Source organism: Dipodomys merriami, unplaced genomic scaffold (assembly GCF_024711535.1).
Source record: "Dipodomys merriami isolate MVZ:Mamm:240054 unplaced genomic scaffold, mDipMer1.0.p SCAF_1323, whole genome shotgun sequence".
NCBI lineage: Eukaryota > Metazoa > Chordata > Mammalia > Rodentia > Heteromyidae > Dipodomys > Dipodomys merriami.
In genome coordinates this window covers 132601-144973 of record NW_027202631.1, presented here as the reverse complement: position 1 = coordinate 144973, position 12373 = coordinate 132601, and positions in this window count along the sequence as shown.

Genomic DNA, 12373 nt, shown 5'->3' with positions numbered 1-12373 from the left:
TCAGTCCTGGCTCTGAGGAGTCACCTGTCTGGGGATTTTTCACCCAGCGTCCTGTCTTAGGGTTTTGGTGAATGGGGAGTTAAGGCTGGTTGTTCCAAAGGGGAAGTGTCTCGCCCTGGAGAAGGAGAGAGGCGGGGTGGTGCTGTGTCATTAGAGTGGTGCTCCCCTTGGGTGGGAGATCTTGGTTCTGACAAGGGAATGGGGAATGGGAACCTGCGTGCTCCAGATTGTACATTGTCCCAGATGAGGAACCAATAAACTTAGGAGAGGCACTACTCTAATTTTGTGTGTGTGTGTGTGTGAGAGAGAGAGAGACAGAGACAGAGACAGAGACAGAGACAGAGACAGAGACAGAGACAGAGACAGAGACAGAGAGACAGAGAGAGAGAGAGAGAATCTTTCTCCTTGTACAGCCTGCCTGACTGTGCTCAGGTAAGTGATCAGTTAGCAAAATGCAGGTGCTGCATGGAAGAGGCTTCTGTCACCATTCTGGATGTGTGTGTGTGTGTGTGTGTGTGTGTGTGTGTGTGTGTGTGTGTGTGTGTGTGTGTGTCTTGAAAGAGCATGAAGATGAGAGCAATGAAAATATATTTAAGTCACCATGTCTAAAAACAGCAAAAGCATTTTATTTCTCTCTCTGTGTGTATATTTGTTGTTATTGTTTTTTTTTTATCAATGGACAGTCACAACTTTTGTTTTCTCGTTCACAGTTTCACGGCTCCTTTATGGAAGATTTCAGTAGCTCATGGCTGTCATCCTAGGTACTCAAGAGCTGAGATCTGAGGATCACACTTCAATGCCAGCCTGGGCAGGAAAGACCCTAAGACTCTTATCTCCAAAACCCACCAGAACACCGGAAGTGGTGCTGTGTCTCAAGTAGTAGAGTGCTCACCTTGAGTTGAAGAGCTCAGGGACAGCACCCAGGCCCAGAGTTCAAGCCCCACAACTGAAAAGTAAAACATTTTTGCCTGTAGAAATGTGGAGTTGTGTGTGGGTGCTGTGTTTGAGAGACCAGGTGCTGGCCTCACTGTACAGACATTTCTAAGAACTCCCCAATTTTGCCCCCGTTTGAAGCCACAGTAGGATAGGTGGTACCTTACCAAGAACTCAAGAGGATGAGGCCTGTGTCAGGCAGGGAGTGGGCGAATGTGTGCTGGGGTGGGGTTGTTGTGTCTGCATTCTGTCCATTGAAGGATGGATTAGGATGCTGGTGTCAAAGTCTGAAGTCAAGGGTTGCAAGAAGTTTGTGGCCTAATGAATTGGTTTTCCTCTGGGTATTTGAAGGTGGCTGAAACTGGCTGCTGCCGGTGGCTCACAACTCTCATCCTAGCTACTCAGAAGCATGAGATATGAAGACCATGGTTCCAAGACAGCTTGGGCAGAAAAGTATGTGTTACTTGATATCCAATGAACCACCAGAAAACAGGAAGTGGCTCTGTGGCTCAAGTGGGAGAGTGCTCATCTTCAGCTGAAGAGCTGAGGGACAGTGCTCTGGCCCCGAGTTCAAATCCCATGACCAAGAATAAACAAAGAAGTGGCCTTATTTTTCCACATAGACGTGTGTACGGTAGGAAATTGTATGCTGGGTGATGAGATATTCCAGATATGTGAGAGGCTCAATTTTGTGTCTACAGTTGGTCTGAGTATGATAGTGCCATCTTCTCACGAATCAGATGTGATCCTAATGGAGAGAGTTCATTGTTTTCAGGAACTGCTGAGGCCTTGGAATGTCCGTGTGTGTGTGTGTGTGTGTGTGTGTGTGTGTGTGTGTGTGTGTGTGTGTGTGTGTGTGTGTGTGTGTGTGTGTGTGTGTGTGTATCTTCCGGCCCCAGCTGGGCGTCTCAGGTCCTTCTAGACAAGCCTGGATGCCTAGAATACAGAGGCACAGACTTTAGATTCCAGGGCCAGGGAACTGGTATGGCCAATACCTGAATGTTCTGGGGCATTGGTCTTGACCTGGCTATGTCCCCCCTTTTGTACTTTCACTTCTTAACCCAGTGTTGGCCACACACCAGCCACTTGTGTGAGTACTGTGGAAGTGGCAAGAGGGGAAGTGAGATTTAGGATGACCAAAATCTGGATTTATGGCCTGTGGGAGTGGCAAAGGATGTCTTTAAAAAAAATCTTAGTTCTGGATCTCAGGGCCTAGTCACTATCCCTGAGCTTCCTTTGCTCAAAGCTAACTTTCTATCATTTGAACCACAGCTCACCTTTCATCTTTTTTACTAGTATAGTGGAGATAAGAGTTTCATGGCTTTCTTGCCTCGCTGGCTTCAAGCTGCCATTCCTAACATCTCAGCCTCTTGAGTAGCTAGGATTGCTGATATAAGCCACTAGAACCTGCTAAGGATGTTAGTTTGTGTGTGTGTGTGTGTGTGTGTGTGTGTGTGTGTGTGTGTGCGTGTGTGTGTGTGTGTGCGTGTGTGTGTTTGTGTGTGTGTGTGTGTGTGTGTGTGTGTGTGTGTGTGTGTGTGTGTGTGTGTGTATGTCTACTGGGACTTCAACTCAGAGTGTAGATGTAGATGCTATCCTTTAGCTTGTTTGCACAAAGTTGGTGCTGTACCACTTGAACTACAGTAGTTCTGCTTCCCACTTCTTTGATGATTCATTGGAGATAAGAGTCTGCCCAGGCTAACTTTAAATCTTGATTGATTCTCAGGTTTCAGCCTTGAGTAGCTAGGATGACAGGAATGAACCAACTGTGCCCAGCAAATAATAGCCTTTCTCCACAGTGGCTGGGAGCTCCTGAAAGGTTTTCTTTATTTTTTCTGTGTCAGTACCGGGGTTTGAACTCAGGGTCTGGGCTCTGGTTTCTTAACATTTTCTCTCAAGTGGAGCCACAGCTCCACTTCTGGTTTTTGGTAGTTCATTGGCAAGAAGAGTCTCATTAACTTTCCACCCCTGAGCTGGCTTTGACCCACGATCTCTGATCTCAGACTCCTGAGTAGCTAGAATTTAAAGGGGTTGAGCCACTGGTGGCATTGGGTTAGAAGATTTTCATAAGCAAGGGTTCTTCCCTGCATTTGCCCTAACTCCTTAATGAAAATGAAGCTTGAGGGTCAGGAGCTGGGAAAAATAGGCTTCCAGCCACAGGAAATGGCTGGGGTCCATGGTAAAAAGCCAAACTAATCTTTCTCCTGAGTCCCATACAGGGACCCCATGCTCTGCCCTACCTGTGATTCAAGTATAAACCTTGACCCAGCCTTGAGGGATCTACCAGACTTTTCTGAAGCCACCGAACCTTCATTCCACTTATACCACCTGCTCTACACCACACCTCAGTACCTTTGCCCATGCTGTACCTTATGCCTGAGGCTCTCTGTCCTTTTACCACATCTCGGTACTCCTGTGGAATTTTGGCACTGGTTATATCACCTCCTGGAGCAAGTCTTTCCTTCCCTTCTCCCTCTTTTTTTATATTGAGTTGCTAGAGATGGAACTTGTGCAGGCTGATGGCTAATGCTCTATATTGTGTGTGTGTGTGTGTGTGTGTGTGTGTGTGTGTGTGTGTGTGTGTGTGTGTGTGTGTGTGTGTGTGTGTGTGTGTGTGTGTGTGTGTGTGTGCCAGTTCTGGGGTTTGAATTCAAGGCCTGGACGGTATCCCTGAATTTTTATGCTCAACGCTAGCATTCTACTACTTGAACCACAGCTCTGGCCTTTTGGGTGCTTAATTGGAGGAAAGAGTCTCATATAGTCTTTCCTGTCTGCAATGGCTTGCAATTATGAACCTCAGGTCTCAGCCTCCTGAGTAGCTGAGATTACAGGGATGAGCCACCAGTACCTGCCCTCTATGTCTTACCTATAACCTCGGTTCTCCTGAGTCCCAGAAGAATATGTCTCACCAAGATCACTTTTTTTGTTTTGCCAGTGTTGTGGCTTGAACTCAGAGTGTGGGTATGTTCTTGAGCTGCTTTTGCTCAAGGCTACATTCTACCACTTAAGACACAGTGCCACTTTTCTCTTTTTCTGTTTGTGTGCTACTGAGGATTCGAACACAGGGCGTCATGCTTGCTAGGTAAGCACTCTACAACTAAGCCACATTTGCAGCTAAGGCTTACTTCTAACAGGAGCTATGAGGGTGGGATTTATTTGCGTACCTTTTTCAACAAAGAAATCACTGGCCATTTCATATCTTTGCCAGGATTTGGGACCAGCCTGAGACTAGGCAATGAGAAATGATGAATGAGTGATAGCCACAAGGCCCCAGAGATCGAGGCTTACATCTTACAGAGGGATATGAAATATGGAACCAGAACCTTTCACAACTCCTACATCCTAGGAACTGTGGTCTCTCTTGAGGCAGTGGCTGACTGCTAGATATCCCAATGGGGCCTCTCAGCTAGAACATAATGCACCCACTACATAAACCAACCCAGGGAAGCCTTCGGGTTTCATTTACTAAATGGCAGAGAAGGATGTTTTGTTTAAGCTGCCAGCTCAGACTTAGTACTCTTTGAGGGCTTGTCCAAGCTTGCCCAGGTTGGGGGCTGGGCATGGGCCACATGATGAATGCTCACCATCCATACATCATCCATCCATACACAGAAACATGGTGTTACTGCCTTCTTTTTTTTATTTGGCAGGTCCGACGTTGAAATATGAGCCCTATCCCTGATCTCCTTTTGCTCAAGCATAGCTCCCTGCCCTTGAGCCACAGCCCTAACCCATGGGGATATTTTCCTGTGATCTCTTAGAAATAAGATGGTCGCAGACTTGGCTGGATTCAAATTGGCATTCTCTAAATCTCAGCCTCCTGAGGAGCTAGGATTACAGACAGGAGCCACTGACACCTGGCTTTCTTTTGTTCTTCTTGTTCTTTTTTAAATCGTGACAGTCTGAAATCTTCACAGTGTCATTCCAATGGTTTGCATTCGAAGTAAACTACCCAGGCCTGGAGTTCGAATGCCAGGACTGTCACCACAAATGGAAGGAGATCCTGACAAACTCATTCCTATTTATGTGAATACTGATGGAATGTAATAAACGTAATCATTAAATTTTCAGTTAATTCATGATTGTATTTTAGAATGCCACACAAAAATTATAGGATTTATATCTTCCATTCTAGCACCATGGTATGATTCCATAATGGAAGGATATTGACTAATTTTTAATTAATGTTTTTTATAAGTATTCAGCCATGATACTTCATTAAATGGAGACATAACTTAATAACTAATAATTGGTAACTATATATATAATTTAATGATATCCTCATATTCTCTAAGTATATACATATATATATATACAGCAATCTACACATCTATCTATCTATCTATCTATCTATCTATCTATCTATCTATCTATCTATCTATCTATCTATATCTATCTATCTATCTATCTATCTATCTATCTATCTATCTATCTATCTATCTATCTATCTATCTATCTATCTATCTATCTATCTATCTATCTATCTATCTATCTATTGGGAACAACTGTGGCTTCATCACAGTTCCTTAGAACTTCCTGGCAGCTCAATTTGCCAGAGGCTGGTGTGCTAAGACTGTGAACCCATTTATGGATTGGGCATTCTAGGCTGTGAGTTGAAATCTCAGCATGGTCAAAAATTATTAATGGAGTAAGAGACCAATTCTGACACATTTTTTCCTGAAAAAAAAACTCCCGGTTCTCATTATGATGTATAATCCATATCAAATATATTCTATGTGACAAGATGTGATAAATGAAATATTATATGTGTAATAATACTAAATAAATAAGGGTAATAAACATCATACTCACTAAACCCATGTATGTAAATATATATCATATATGAATATTATTCTTCCAGTGCTGGGGATTTAATTCAGGCTCTGGGAACTCGTCTGAATTTCTTGTCTTCAAGGACAGTGAGCTTCCCCTTCATTCACAGTGCCACAGAGTTACCCAGAACCTGAGTTCAAATCATAGGCCTGCCAGAAAAATGGTGCCAATTCCAAGCCAGTGCCTTTTTTTTTTGGCCAAGCACTGGGCTTGAAGTCAGGTCTTGGCATCTGTACCACAGCTGACCCTGGGATACTAGGACCCAAGTTCAAATCTCAGGGTTGACAAAAAATAAAAATAAAAAGGAGAAGGATAAAACAGAGATGTTCAAGAAGGTAGGTTTACATTTTTTTCTCTTTGCACTGTGACCATTCTTGGTCTAAATGACGAGGCCCAGAAAATGTACATGACTTTGCATGCTGATATTTGGATGACTATTAGGGAAACCATAGCCGAAACCTCAACTTAGGCCTGGAGGTTGAATCTGGGACTGCCACTAATGATTGGCAGCAGATTCTAAGAAATGCATTCCAATATACATACATACAAATGGAATGTTATAAATGTAACAATTAAATTAGTAATTAGTGAATGAGTATACTATAAAATTATACACAACAATTATACTACATTGACTAATTTTCAATTAATACTTAATTATGTATTCAACAATGAAACTTAAAAATGGAGGGAATAATTTAATTGTCAGATATTGGTAGTAATATAATATATGTAATTTCATAATATACAAACATCTTTCTCTTGTTTTATACATACATATGTATATATATGCCAATCTACACTTTTATCAGTTTATACACATTTCTCTCCTGAGGCTCACTGGTATAGTGATGGCTAGTACATACAAAGCCCTGGATTTGATTCCTTACTTCCACATGCACATAAAAATCCGGAATTTGTGATGTCACTGAAGCATCGAGCACTAGCTTTGAGCATAAATATTTAGGGACTGTGTCTAGACCCTTAATCAAGACCCAGGATGGACACCAAAAAAGATTTAATATTGTGACTGCAACTCTATAAGGATAGGACTTCAAATACCTCATTACAGAGCAAGCCGGGAGTCTGGTGCAGACAGCTGCCATCTAACCTGACTTAGCCAGAGGTATACCACTGCAACCCAGGTCCACGGAACCAGATGCTGCTCGCTCGCTCACCTCTGTCATCAAAGGTACTCAGGGGCTGAGATCTGACACTGGTGGGTTTAAAACCCAGGCCTGGCAGCAATGCTGTGAAACTCTGAACTGTGGCTCAAAGTGGTGGAGCTCTAAATTTGAGCAAAAGATCTTAAGACAGTATCTCCTAAATTTTAGTGCAATCCTGTGGCTGACTCTCCCCCGCCCCCCAAAAAAATCCTCTGAATCATTAGATGTGAACTTTGTGCAGTTTGTGATGTGTTTCTGAAAGAATGGTGATACTGATGAAAGCACCCTAATACTAATGACAGCTTGTGGAATACAGCTATTTGATGAGTCCTTCCTGGGGTGCTGGGTCCCTCTTGGAGTTCTGTGTGCTGATTCCTGCACAGGATGCTGTGTGCTGGGTCCTTCAAGGGGTGCAGTGTGCTGAGTGCTGCATTGGGTGCTGGGTGCTGAGCCTTTCATAGGATGCTTTTTGCTGAGGCCTGTAAAGAGTGTTATGTGGAGCCAGGAGTTGGTGGCTCAAGCCAGTAATCCTAGGTACTCAGGGTCTGAGATCTGAGGATCGTGGTTCAAATCCACACTGGCAGGAAAGGCCATGAAACACTTATCTCAATAAAACACCATAAAACCAGAAGTGGCACTGTAGATCAAGTGGTAGAGTGCTAGCCTTGAGCTGAAGACCTGAGGGACATAGCTCAGGCCCAGAGTACAAGCCCCATGACCGACAAAAATAAAGAGTGTTGTGTGTTTTGTCCTTCAAAAGGTGCATTCTTTCATCTTTTCCTTGTAAGAGCTACACAACTGAGATGATTATGCAGACAAGAATATTGAGGCTCCGATATATCTCCATGGCAGGGACAAAATTATGTATTAGTGAAGACTAGTGGGTTGTCTATGGCAGACAATTGTTTTGTTTTGTTTTTTCTCAGTCATGAACCTTGAACTCAGGGCCTAAGCACTGACATTTACCTCTTGGGCACATGGCTACCACTCTACCATGTGGAGCCAAGGACCTCCTTGCAGCAGAGTGCCACGGCCTAGGGTTCTATAGTTAAGGTCTGTCATCCTGCCTTCCCAGGAAGCTGAGATCTGAGTATCTAGGTTCCAAACTATGCCAGAAACAAAAGGTCCCATGACCCTATTATCTCCAATTCATCACTAAGAAACCTGAAGTGGAAGCTGGGTGCTTGTGGCTCATGCCTGTCATCTTAGCTACTCATGAGGATGAGATCTGAGGATCATGGTTTAAAGCTAGCCTGAACAGGAAAGTCCTTGAGACACTTAGCTTCAATTAACCATCAGAAAGTGGCTCTGTGGCTCAAGTGGTTATAGCACAAGATTTGATTTCAATTGCTCAGGGATAGCAACCAGGCCAAGATTTCAACTCCTACAACTGACAACAACAAAAAAAAACTGAAACAAACTAACAAACCTGAAGTACAGGGCAGGGAATGTGCCTTAGGGGTAGAGTGCTTTGCATCTGTGAAGCCTTGGGCTTCATTCATCAGGACCACATCACTAGGAAAATACCTGTAGTGGCTCTATGGTTCAAGTAGGATAGGGCAATCCTTGTACAAGAGACACTAGGTACAGTGATCATGTCCTGAGTACAAGCTCCAGGATTACTGAATGCACTCTCTCTCTCTCTCTCTGTCTCTGTCTCTCTCTCTCTGTCTCTGTCTCTCTCTCTCTCTCTCTCTCTCTCTCTCTCTCTCTTTCTCTCTCTCTCTCTGTCTCTCTCTCGCGCTCTCGCTCTCTCTCTCTCTCTGTCTCTCTCTCTCTTTGTCTCTCTCTCTCTCTCTCTCTCTCTCTCTCTCTCTCTCTCTCTCTCTCACACACACACACACACACACACACACACAGAAAGCAATAGTGAAGCTGTGACACAAAATGGTAAAGCACTAGACTTCTCTGAGCTCATAGTCAGCCCTGAGACCCTGTGTTCAACCACCAAATCTAGCCACCCAGGGCCCAACTGGTAGAGGTCAAAGGTTTCAAAATCTGATGAACTTCACCAGAATTAGATTACAGGAATGTTTGTGATATCTGACATGTGCTTAGATTTCCCAAGCTTCTGGAAACCTAGGAGAGACATCATAGGCCCATCATCAGCCTCAATGAAACAAACATTTCTTTAAGTTCAGTGCCCTAGTTGTCTGCCAGAAGGACTCCTGAATTACATGAGCACTCTATCTGAACACCAGAATATAGTCTCACAAAGGCAGTATAAGTGCACAGAACTTGGGCTGCCATGGGAGGTTGCACAAATGAATGCTTCCTGTCAAATCAAAGCACTGGGAAGAGAGATAGTTTGGGGTACAAAGCAGGCTTTTTCTCCTGGCCTTCAGAGCCCACCCACACTCCTCCTCAGTAATTGGCCCAGATCGAGTTGCCTGTTACACAGCTTTACAGGAGTGAGGCCTTTTGTCTGCCTGTCCAGACAGTGAGAGAGACTTCTGGCCTGGGATGCAGAGAAACCCTTAGGCTACACTGGGAGCAGTGAAGGGAGCCCTGCAACATGCAATTTCATGAAAACAGTCTCTGTGTTATGAACTCATTGAATTGAATACAAATTTCATAGGTTGATGCCATTCATCAGATCAACTCTGGAGCTTCTCCTATAAGAATACATCCAAACAAAATGAAAACAACACCGAAAAATGCCACAAGCCACGGACATTCAGCAGTTTGTTTTCCTTCCTTGCATGTTGACCATCCTCTTTCTGAATGACATGGCTGCAACCTGTAGGTCACCTGCCATTGCTGAAGGCTGGCTGGCTGTCAGTGAAGCCATAGGCCAACCTGACACTAGACCCTGAGTTCGAATCCTGGTCATGCCACGTAAAAAGGGCTGGAGAGCCTCAGAAAATATTGCTTGTCCATAGGAACACCAGCGGAATATAATCAATGTCATGGTTGTATGAGTAGTCCGTCAATGTGTCTAGCATAAAATTAGACCCAATAATCACAGGGCACGGATTGATTTTAATTCAGATTACTATGCATTAAAAGAACTGTTGATTAAATGGAGTCCTCCCTAAATACAGGAGAATTGGTAGGAACATAGTATATGTCATTATTAGATACCTCTTGCAGTACCTAATATCTAAATTTATATTTATTTAGATACCACCATCGTCATAGAAAGTTACAGCTATTTTGGCCAAACCTGGGGCTTGATCCCAAGTCCTGAGATCCACTTGGCAGCTGAATGGCCTAGAGGCAGCGGTGCTGACACACGCCATTCATGAATTGGGCCTCTCTGGCCTTCAGATCAGGCCCCATCATTGCCAAAAATTTCTTCCTGGTGTAAGATTTCAAGTGTGACACCTGTTTTCCTTTTCTGTGCAATTTCATAATAGGTCTGCAAAACTACATGCTATGGAATAGATGGGAAGAAATGTAATAAATGTTATTGGTGTACTCACAGTCCATAAAATAAATGCTAAATAAGTAAATCAATAATAAAATATAATGAATCACTCCAACAAGCACGATATAGACTGAATACATAGAAGTAAGTATAAATCATATATTTAACATGTTTATAAATGTTATGAGGTACTTGAATTCAGTCCTAGGGAAGAGTTTAGTTCATGCATGATTCTCATAGGAAATGATAGGCAAGACGTATGGCACAAAGATTATTTTAAATTAAGAGTTCATGAAGTATGACAATAAGAATCACATTCAAGAATTGGAGGCATTGGGAAAGATCCAAGAATCGGTACTCACATGGTACATAGGATTCCAACACAGCTCATTACATCTCCTACTCTATCCAAATAGGTATTTATTAGCATACTAGCTTCAGCTTATGAATGGATGAATATTGTGCCCCACCCCACCCAGGGGCTCTATCTCAGGTCCTGGATATGGCCTAGCTCAGAAGATGGTAGGCTCATGTGGACCCATTGAGCTGTTGGGCCTGCTAGGCCCCTAGTTTAAATCTCAGCACTACAAAAAGGTTCATCCTGATGTGAGAAGCCAATCCTTGCACCTGTTTTCCTGTACTGTGCAAGTGCTGGGTCTCAGCAAGAATAAAGAATCAAGAAAGTATAGGCAACTCCACACCCATGGGAATAGGGTGTCATCCAACTCAGCAAAGTTATATATGTCATCCTATAATCAACAGAATACACAATACCTCCTTGAAAAAGACACAAAATAAAAGAATAACTACACTGAATGGAAGATGCATACCAGACCTGTATGTAAATAAATAGAGATCTTATGTTTAAAAGAGGTGGGCTTCTTATTTTGTCCAGAGTTGGGGCTTCAAATCAGGCCCTGGTCTAGGCCTGATATTCTAGTCTTCAAGTATGGTGAGCCTCCCCTCCCTCCACAGTGCAACAGTTACCCAGACCTGAGTTCAAATCCCAGTACTGACAAAAGATTCATCCTGATGTCAGAAGCCAGTCATTGCACCTGTTTTCCTCTCCTGTGAAAGTCCTGGGTCTCAGCTAGGATGGAGAATGAATGCATAAGCAACCCTATAACCATGGGAACAGGTTGTCATCCATGTCAGCACAGCTATACCTGCCACCAGCCTCAGTAAAACACAAAATATCTCCATGAATTAGAAACAAATTAAGGAGAAGTGCACCTAATGCAAGAGTCTGTCCGCACATGTATGTCAATATCGATCTTATGTTTCAAGGATGAATCTCTTCCTATCCTGGCCCTCCCTGGGGTTCAATGTCAGGTCCTGGGAATGGCCTAGCTCCTTAGTTGCTCACAGGCCTGTATCCTCACCTAATACCTTTCCCCAATTTGATCTGCTAGACTCTGTGTTCAAATCCCAATAATGTCAAAAGATGAATCCTGAAGTGAGAAGCCCATCGATCCACCTGTTTTCCTGCCCTGACTTGTGAAAGTCCTAGGTCTCAGGGAGGATCAAGAATGCTATATAGGCAACTCTATTGCCATGGAAATAGGTTGTCATCCATGTCAGCACAGTCATGTCTGTCATCGTACTAAATAAAACAAAAAATTCATCCATGACTAAGACACAATAAAAAGAATATCTACACTGAACATAAGACACATTTCACACATGAATGTAAATAGAGATCCTATGTGTAAAATAGGTGAGTATATTATTTTTGCCCGTGCTAGGGTTTCAATTCAGGCCCTGCAACATAGACTGATATTGCAGTCTTCAAGGATGGTGAGCTTCAATTTCTCCTACAGTGCTATAGATTTAACGCTAACTGAGTTAAATCTACAACAGCTTCAATCATCTCAGGGTGGCGGGCTGCCATGGGTCCATAGCCAATCCTGGGATCCTAGGCCCTGAAGTCTTGCCAGAAATAAAACAAAACAAAACAACAAATAGAGAGAGGGAGGGAGGGAGTGAGAGAGAGAGAGAGAGGAGAGAGAGAGAGAGAGAGAGAGAGAGAGAGAGAGAGAGAGAGACGAGAGAGAGAGAGAGAGAGAGAGAG